At 37.6% G+C, this 10,283-nt stretch overlaps 1 pseudogene; it reads left to right on the top strand.

Moving 5' to 3' along the window:
• The first annotated feature begins 8,141 nt into the window (after positions 1-8,141).
• LOC102742616 (tripartite motif-containing protein 60-like) lies at positions 8,142-9,098 on the top strand (annotated as a pseudogene).
• The last annotated feature ends 1,185 nt before the right edge of the window (positions 9,099-10,283 follow it).

Raw genomic sequence — 10,283 nt, 5'->3', positions numbered from 1 at the left:
AAAACCTGAATTGGACTCTAATCAGATTTTAGATGTAACTACAGTACAATCAATACAGAGGATAGAGGAAATTGATAAACAGTATGACAAGGATATAAGCAGTGAATCTAGAATGTATTTCTTAAATCCTGTAAGACCACCAAATGATTTTCTCTGTGGTATAGGAATTCATTGATTACAAATAGTCAAGATTTCCCTAGGCTCGTGAATATGAATGTGTTCCTTTTCTATTTAATTAAAATTTGACATCATGAGTCTTATAAATACTCTCCTTTAATTAATTGGGAAGTGCACAGGAAATAACAGAAAACTTTACTGAAAATGTTTTCTCTCTTTACTGAAAATGTGTCTCTCTCTGTCAAATAAATAAATAAAATCTTAAAAAAAAAAAGAAATAGTTTAAAACTAGTTTCCCTACCATATTTATTTATAGATATTTTAATTACTCTTCCTTACATCCAGCTATTAAAACTAACCAGGAATTGGAAATAGCACATGACTGTCTTTTTTTTTTTTTTTTAAAGATTTTATTTATTTGACAGAGACATAGCGAGAGAGGGAGCACAAGCAGGGGGAGCAGGAGAGGGAGAAGCAGGCTTCCCGCCGAGTGGGGAGCCTGATGCGGGGCTCGATCCCAGGACCCTGGGATCATGACCTGAGACGAAGGCAGATGCTTAATGACTGAGCCACCCAGGCGCCCCACATGACTGTCTTTAATATGATGTGTTAGTTGAATCCACGTGTAGAAGTCATTGTAGATGCCTTTAACTTAGCCAGGAAGTTGGCAAGTAATGAAGCTAGCTATAATGAAGCATCTGGTTTAAGTGTATCTTGGGATTCAGACCATTTGCCTCCTGAAATAAAAGCTTTAGGAGACTTGGTTGAATATAGCAGGATAATGGAGTGTGGTAGTTGCCACTGTGGTCATCCCAAATATTCTTCAAGTTGTTCAACTTTAAAGCAGAGAAAGCGAAGAGCAGAGCCCAAAGCCTAGCACTCAAAAAAAAATATTGTGTGGGCAGTGTGTGTGTGTGTGTGTGTGTGTGTGTGTGTGTTACCACAAATCATCAAATGGCTCAAAATAATTTTTTTTTTTTTTTCTGGTTGGACTGCAAAAGCTAAATGTTTTTTGTCAAGCTAAAGTTATTGTTAGCAACGGCAGAGAACCTGGCCAGTGGCGGGTGGGTGAGTGAAAAATAAATTTGTTTCCTTTGCTGTGCATTCATTCCTCACACCACAGACAAATAAAAAAATAGCTTGCAAACTGTCCTTTAAAGATCTGTCCATACAGGGATGGTCCAGTAGCAGAAAGATTTCTCCAGTATCATTCATCCAGACCCTATTTTTTCAATTGTAGCATTTAAAAAGAAATCGTTAATCTGGAGTTTGGGGATGATCAGAGCAGCAGATTCATGGCTAAGAATTCAAAACCATCATAGTCTGAGGGCGCCTGGGTGGCTCAGTCATTAAGCGTCTGCCTTCAGCTCAGGTCATGATCCCAGGGTCCTGGGATCGAGCCCCACATCAGGCTCCCTGTTCCATGGGAAGCCTGTTTCTCCCTCTCCCACTCCCCCTGCTTGTGTTCCCTCTCTGGCTGTGTCTGTCTCTGTCAAATAAATAAATAAAATCTTCAAAAAAAAAAATCATTGTCTAGACTCAATGAATATATCTACACAGGATTTCATGGCCTAGTTCATAGATCTGAGTATTATAAATGTATAAAGTGTTGACTTATTTTTTAAATTGGTTTTGCCCCATGCAGCCTGGCAAAGTGGGCCCTGAACTCACATTGATAAGGAGTGTTCTAGGATAGTGGTGAGTCCCAGAATGGAGTTAATTTTCAACTATTGTCTTATATGCAGTCAAAGAAGACAATGGACATCTTCCCACAAATTGAAACCCCAAACTGCCAGATTAATCAGTCACATGAAAGTATCTACCCCATGCCAGGAAGACCTTATTATTCTTGTCCAGTATATATTAGACACCATATGCTTCCCTTGATTTCTTTTAGTAATGGAACATTTTGTATTGATTTTCTGGTTATTTTATTAGCTATTTCAAAGCCTAAAGATTCGTCTCTTTCATATATATAAAGAGAGAGAAAGATTCCACATCTATATGCCACATTTTAACCCTTTGACCATACAAGATTCATAGAAATCCTTTTTAATATAACACACTAAATTCAGTCCTTTTTTAAAGCACATATATGATGAAGGGAAGAATTCTAGCTACACTAGCAATACTTATTTATTAGAAAAGCTATACAGAATTTAAATACACAATTCATAAAAAAGTATTTGTGGGTAAACACTAACCATATAGTAGAAATTCAAGTAAGTATTTTTTATGGATTACCATATTTAATGTCATGAAAATCATTTGCAAAAAGAGTTATTATTCACATTTGCCAAATGGAAAAAAAAAATCCCTAAACTTCAAAAGGCTAGCAGTTGATCAAAGTCACAAACTTTTAGTAAGTGTCCAAATCAGTATGTGACATCGGGTGGCAGGAATCTTGAAAGGAGGAAGAATCTCCAAACTGAGGGTCATACATCCTTAAGGTAGTGATGCATCGCACTTAAGAATGTTGTCTTAGGCACCTGGGTGGCTCAGTTGTTAAGCATCTGCCTTCCGCTCAGGTCATCCTGGGATCAAACTCTGCATTGGACTCCCTGCTCCGCGGGAAGCCTGCTCCTCCCTCTTCCACTCCCCCTGTTGTGTTCCCTCTCTCGCTGTGTTTCTCTCTGTCAAATAAATAAATAAAATCTTAAAAAAAAAAAAAATGTTATCTTAGAGTTTGGTCACGTGGCTTGAAATTCCAGGAAGCCACTTGCCAGCTACTAGCCTTTGGGCATAACATCTCTACAAATTCACATGTCAACATCCCCTTACCTGCAATTCAAAATTCAAAAGCTCTGACAACTGACAATTCTGGAGGTTTTGTGTAAGCCTACTTGGTGGCAAAATTTAATCTGATTACCATGAAGACGTTTAGAATCTCTATTAACTCCAATTACTATGCATATCCAAATGTTTTACTGAAGATATTTTAGTATTTTATCCTTATGTTTGATTAGACATAATACTGTAGATAATCCTGGAATTATGACAAAAATACAGTAGAAGGATCATATCACCTCTATGAAATATTTTTGCATACTAAAGCACATCTGGCTCAAGATGTCTGCCTAAGAGATTGCAAACCTCTTATCCTAATTATAAAATTGGGAGAAAATAGTATCCATTACATAGAATTTTTTTTTATAGAATGTTTATGATAATGAAAATAATGTAGAATAGTTACTGACCTCAATGTCCATCTCTTAGCAATCACTTGGTCCATGTTAGCTATTATTAATATGCTCCCAAGGTAAAAACCACAACTGATTTGTGAAGAACTGGTGGGAGATAGTCTAAGTAACTTGAAATTTTTAGCTGTCCCACATCATTGCTTTCCTTCTACTTCCTTAGGTTATAATTGGCCCATGTCTATAAAGAAAATCATCTACAATGAGAAAATGAGGCTGAGCTGAGATGGTATTTTCCATAGCATAAAGCTCCATGACACAGTGATATAACATCTCCAGAGTTCTAATGGATGGAAAGTAGAAGCCAATAATTTTATACCTGGGGAATAGTTGTTTAAGTAAAAGCAACAGACAGGCATCTCAAAATAAGGCAAAGATCCCAGAGTTGCAAGACCAAGGATCCTTTTATTGTGGGGGAGGGGGCAAAATATAACTCATAAAGCACAAATCTTAAAATACAGAACTCAAATCACAAGTTTTAGAATAAAAGAATCTATGAAATGGTGGGGAATTGGAACAAATAGATGAGTCCAAAGAAATAATGCAAAGTTGTGTCTATAAAAGATCAGGCTATGAGCACTAAATCTATTTGTAGCAGGCAGCCTGGAAGAGGTCCCCCAACAGTCCTTGCCTCCTGGTCTTCATTCCCTTGTGTAATTCCTTCCATTGAATGTGGGCTGGACTTGGTAACTTCTTCCTATGGAGTGGAGTATGGTAGACTTCAGCTCCTAGATTTACTTATAAAAGACAGTGGCTTTTGTTCTGGAGCCTCTCTCTCCCTCCCTTGTAGCTGTTAGGACATGAGCTGCACTAAGAGATGCCTGCAAGGAAAGGAGCTGAGTCCATGAGACCCTGAGGGTCTCAAAGACCTGTGAGGAACCAAATCCTCCTTTGCAATGAGACTGCACCCATCAGCAGCTTGCATGCCACCTCATGAGAGAGCATAAAGGAAAGGCAGGACACACTCAGCTAAGCAACACTCGGAATTCTGGCCTCCAGGAACAGAGATAGCAAATGTCTGCTGCGTTAAGTAACTAAGTTTTGGCATAAATTTTTTATCCAGTGCTAAAAATAAGGAAGCATGTAACTATAGAGAGAATGCTAAATGGCTTCCATTACAGAGCAGAATACAATTTTTATGAACACATATGGAGTTAAAATGAATGGTGCAGGTGGACGTAATAACAAGAAATAATATAGAATGAGTGAGGTGCAGGAAGAAGGAAATATGTGTTCTAATATTTTATGGATATTATAGTGGAGTAAAAACGCTACCTAGATTTCATAAGTTAGGAAAGAGAAACATAAGGACATAATCTAAGCCAATAAGGTGCACTAGACAAAATCAAATAATGTACAGTTATGCACAAATAATGCACAAAAACATGGATATTAATAATAATAATGAGAAAGATAAAGAGGGATAAGTAGCTAGCACATGTTGTAGCAATTATTATATTTCTGTCCCTCTTCCTAGCCATTTATATATATTAACTCATTTAATCCTTACAACAATCCTAGAAGATGTATGGTATTATCGCCAATTAATAGGTGAGAAACAATTTTTTTTAATTCCTAAATAATACAACCATGTGACTTAGTAAAGCCCATTCTCACACATAAAAACAATATCCTCAAATGTTTGTTATTAGGTAAGAATAAAAGAAATGAGTCTTCAAATCAATGTCAAAAAATGACAAAAAGAAAAGTATATGAAAGGAAGTTAGAATAAATTATTCATCTCCCCATGCTAAAATAAAAATTCAGTATCATGTATAATTACAATCTCCCCCAACTTAGGCTTTTGCACGGGCTCCTTTCTCTGCCCGAAATCCTCTCCCCAGAAATCTGAGTCTTCTTTGCATCTGAGTCACACCATGTCAGATGTCCTTATCCCCTTATTGTCCTACATGTCAGCTCTTCAAAGAGTCTTCTTCGAACACCAACATTAAAATGCCCTATATGCAGTCTTTCTCTCTTTACATTTTTGGTAACTGAGGTACATTCATTACGTTTGTCATACCCCTCATATACTGGTCATTAGCTCTTAGAAGATGCTAACTGTCCTCATTTAGTGGCCCATGCATGGAAAAAAATCTGATTACATTTTAAAAGTTAATTCTAAACAAACACAAAATGTGCACTAAATGTTAAGCCCCGTTTAGGTAAAGAAGTTACACTCAGCCTATTTATTATGACCACCATTAGCTGTAGTAAGAATTGAGTCCATGCATTTAAAAATAGATACATCATCTGTCATTTTTTTGTTGATGATAAAAATTCTGTTGTCAGAATGTCTGAGTCATAAATACATCAAGTTTAGCACATAATTATTTAAGGAAAAGTTTAGCACATAATTACTCAAGCAGTAGGAGAGAATAGGAGGTTCACAGATACAAATACATTGCAGACAAATAAATGGAAAATGAGACCATTAGATGTTTTTCTCTAAAAACTGTTGTCTGTTAAATAAAATTCTTACAGATAAATATTTTTGCATTTATAAGAGAATTAGCCACATGGGGAGTATCATGGTTGTTTGGATTGTAAGAGACAACATTCTGAGTAAAATTCAGGGGATGGAGAGAAAATTTCTATATTCCCTATTTTGAGGCTCTCTTTTTACTTCAGATATACCCAGATGTATTCCCAAATATATTCAGAGTTGATAACAGCAAGGTTCATTTTAAGTTAAGTAGAGAACCGCAGATAGATGAGATCTACAGAGGTAATAAAAAAAGGAACTGGAAATAGTAACTAAGAGCAACACTTCTAGAAATTCTATGGTGCCCCTAGAGGAAAGTTGACCCTGAGACTAGAAAATAATATATATATATTGAAGTTACAAAGAAAAGGTACCAAGTAATTCTGATAAATAAATAAAACTCATACATTTTTAATATGGTATTTATTTCAATTCTTGTTTATATAACTGAAACCTCAGGGCTTCAGACCTATATAAAACACCTGTTCTTTTTTTTTTTCCATTTAACATTTCAATTAAAGAAAATCATTTACAGTTAAAATTTTTTGTACACCAAAGCATTTTCTTAATAAATGAACAACTAAAGGGCTATTTTTTATTTTTAACAAATAAAAGGCTTTCTCCCTCCTGAAACTTACTACTAAAATATTTTACCACCTAGAAATTTTTTTTCTTTCTAAAATTTTTGAAACAATGCTCTTCCCATGGCTATCAGACCAGGTGCCATTATTTTTATTTGATTTGATATTTGTCAAGATAATATTATTGTCCCAAATGAAACTGACCATCCATCCCTTTGTTCATTCTTCCCTTCATTTATTCCAAGAATAAAATTAAGAGAAAAAAAAAAAGATCTTTGGGAAAAAGTAATCATTAAACAGAAGTTTTGCTGTGAAATTTCTTTGATACAGCTGAAGCAAAGGGGGAAAAAAACAGAAAAGGAAGGTTGCATGTATGCTAGGATCACTGAGAATAATAGAGTTCTGATATTGAATGGCAAACTTTGAACTACAAAATAATTTGAATCCAAGTTGATAGAACAGTAAATTGACACATCTCTCTCTTTCTGGTTACAATAAACTTGTAAAAGTGGATAAATGGTGAGACTTATGAAAGGAAATCACTAACAAGCTCCAATGTGAAGAATAAGTATTAGTGTGCAGAGTCTCAGTGGGAGGACATAAATCTAGGCAAGGGATCAAAAGAGTTTACTGGAAGAGTGACAATCCATTGAAGAGGGAGGAATTGAAGCCCATGATTCACTAGAAGATATTAGGCAAAGGAAAGAAACAGTACAATGTAAAGAGATGTTAGAAAATCTGGTGTAGTCAAGGAAGAGCCAGAAGACCAGTGTATCTGAAGAGGTTAACAAGCAGGAAGAAGGTATGGGAGAAGTGCTGTTAGGTCTCAGACCATCACAAGGACTTTGTCCTTAACTCTGACTAAGCCATTGCAAGGTTTTGTGTAGAACAGTGACTGTCAAAATTTAGGTGCATCTGAAATACCTTGGAGGAATCGTAAAAATACAGATTGCTGAGTTCTGCTGCCAGGATTTCTGATTCAAAAGTTCTGAGATGCAACCCCAGAAACTGTTGCTGGACTAATGACCACATTTTGAAAATCACTGGTGTAGAGGATTGACATGCAATGTTTAATTCAGCTAATCTGGTTTATTTTTGGAAGGAGACTAAAGCAGCTCAAGGATGAAAGCAGTCCGGGAAGGCTTCTCTCTGTGGGTTGTGGTGGAATTCATTTTCAGGTCTACATGGCATCCATGGCTTCAATTAGATTGTGTATGCATGTGTGCATTTATGATGATCTTCAAAAGACCATAGTGGCCACTTCCGGGAAATACTAATCGCCTTAGGGGACCAGTGTGCACTTTTGATGCAGGACCCAAGTGCTCAGGAGTGTGTTGAGGTCTATGTCCTGCGTCTCATGCAGCTCAGACACTCCTGTGCAGTCTCAGCCTGAGCCTTGAGCCACATGCCCCAGTCATCAGTCAGTCATTGGTGAGGGTGTTATTCTCTCCATGTCTACATTGTAAAGCAATGATGGCTCCCTTGCTTGGACTGGAGCTACTTCCTGGAAGAAGAAGGTCACTGAACTTCAGATGAGCAATATGTAATGGGCCAGCAAGCTGTGTATCCTTCTTGGCTCTTACCTCCAGAAGGTAACAGAGGACTTGTCATGCCTGCCACCAGCATGCCAGGCCAGTGAGTCCTGAAGCTAGTCAGCCTTTGAGGTCTGAGGGATGTACACTTCCCACTGAATCTGGAACTCCAGAGACGCAGGCCCTGATGAAGGGAGCATCACCTCCCCCACTACCTTTGTTTGGCTCTATGGCATTTGTGACAGCCCTGGCAGATCTCCAAAATCAGCCCAGCTGCCCATCTGGCAGGATTACTTGAAGACCCAGTGACCATCAACTGTGGGCACATCTTCTGTCACTCCTGCAACAGTATTTCCTGAAAGGAGCTATAGGATACCTTTCCATGCCCCGTCTGACATTTTTTTCTGTCCAGATAAGAACTTCAGGAGCAAATCCCAGCTCAGTAATTTGATGTAAATCACTAAGGCACTCTCCAGATCAGAGGAAGCAAAAGGAAGAGGCATGAAGAGAATGCTATGTTTGAGAAGTACAATCAACTTTCAACTCTTTTCTGTATGAAAGACCTAGAGGTTTCATGTATACAGTATATTTTCTCCACCAAACACCAGAAACAGCACATATATCGTGTGAAGAAAGCCGCTCCCATCACATGAAAATTCTAGAATGTGGCATTGAGCCCTTGAAGAACAATGGGGAATGAGCTGAAAAAAAAAAAAATGACTAAGTTTGCAAGTCAGCATGTCAGTGGAGCTGACAAAAAGATAAAAGGTAAGAGAGAGGAAATAAATTCTGAATGTGGACAAATTAGACTGTTTCTACTGAATGAGCAAGAAGCAACTTAAGCAAATACAAGATAAAGAGATGGACATTGTAACAAAACTAAAAGAGTATCTCATAAATGTTTTGATCATACCTGCACATTGAAACATCTGCTGGGGGTGATAGAGGGCAAGTGTGCAGTATGAACCAAAGTTACTGAAGTAGGAATATCCACCACAGGGATAGAAACCTAACATCCCCGGACCTCTTTTCTTTCTCATTAAAGAAATACGGATTTGGCCTTCCTCCACATTCTGGCTTGAACAAATTTATCAACCCATTTCAAAGTGGAAGTGATGGCCCCTGTATGTACTCTGTTTCTTCCCACAAGGAGAAAAAATACTTTCTCAGATGTGAAAGTGATTGAGCTAATGAAAATTGCATTTTTCACAAGAGTGTTAAGAACCAGAGTAATTGTCCATGAAATACCAAAATACCTATTTTGATAACCTTTTCTGGTTGTTGTCCCTAGAAGAATCAAACAAACATGTTTTGAACTTTTTGCCTCAAAAATTTTTAAAGCGACTATCTCCTGTGTCTTATAGTTTCCTGTCAGCTCACAGGCTTCGAAATGTGCTGAAACAAGCTTTGTAATGGAATTAGTGGAGAGAGAAACAATTAGGCAGCTTCAGAGAGATCATCACAGACCTGCCTAAAGATATGGTCTGCGCAGCTAATGTTTTCAATACTCTTTCTCACCATTCCTTGTATCCCCTAATGTTTACATCCCAGCTGCCTCCCTGCCCATTGTGGGAAGTGTTGGTTGGAAAGGAAGTAGCGCTGAGGGAAAATATTGATACATAAACCATGTGTTCTTTTTTAGTTCATTAAAATCTACATTTACTGGTTGAAGAAAAAATCATTTGTTGTCCTAAAAAGCAGCTTTTAGATAATGGGAACCTATTTTAACACATGGCAATGATGTAGGAATTCAGTATTGAGTTAAGTACCAGGTAGAAGAGATAAAAAGAAGACTTAATGAAAATTGGTTTATATATACCATAGGTTCAAAACAATAACAACAACAGCTGAGTTTAAGGCCAGGTGAGTCATACACTTAATTTAGATGTTTTTAAGATGTGTACCAAGAGGCGCACCTGGGTGGCTCAGTTGTTAAGCGTCTGCCTTCGGCTCAGGTCATGATCCCAGAGTCCTGGGATCAAGCCCCAAGTTGGCTCCCTGCTCCGCGGGAAGCCTGCTTCTCCCTCTCCCACTCGCCCTGCTTGTGTTCCCTCTCTTGCTGTGTCTCTCTGTCAAATAAATAAAATCTTTAAAAAGAAAAGATATGTACCAAGAAACAAGAGAGGAAAAAATAAAAGGAAGGATAGAGGCAAGAAAGGGAGGGAAGGAAGACAATTGTAATGCAATAGCAGCAGAAATGTAGAAATGTACTTAAAGGGATTGGTGGATTATTTTATTCAAGAGAATATGCCATGGAATAGGAAATGAGATGGGAGAGGTTAACACTGTTTTTGCCTTAGTTCAGCCTGTTCCCCGATATCTGTCACTGTGTGACACTCTCACTCTCCTGAATGTGATTCCTGTATTTGAA

The sequence above is a fragment of the Leptonychotes weddellii genome, chromosome 3 (assembly GCF_054177405.1).
Source record: "Leptonychotes weddellii isolate Sample4059 chromosome 3, ASM5417740v2, whole genome shotgun sequence".
NCBI classification, from domain to species: domain Eukaryota; kingdom Metazoa; phylum Chordata; class Mammalia; order Carnivora; family Phocidae; genus Leptonychotes; species Leptonychotes weddellii.
Note: the sequence above shows the minus strand (reverse complement) of the source record. Positions and strands in the feature narration are given on the sequence as shown.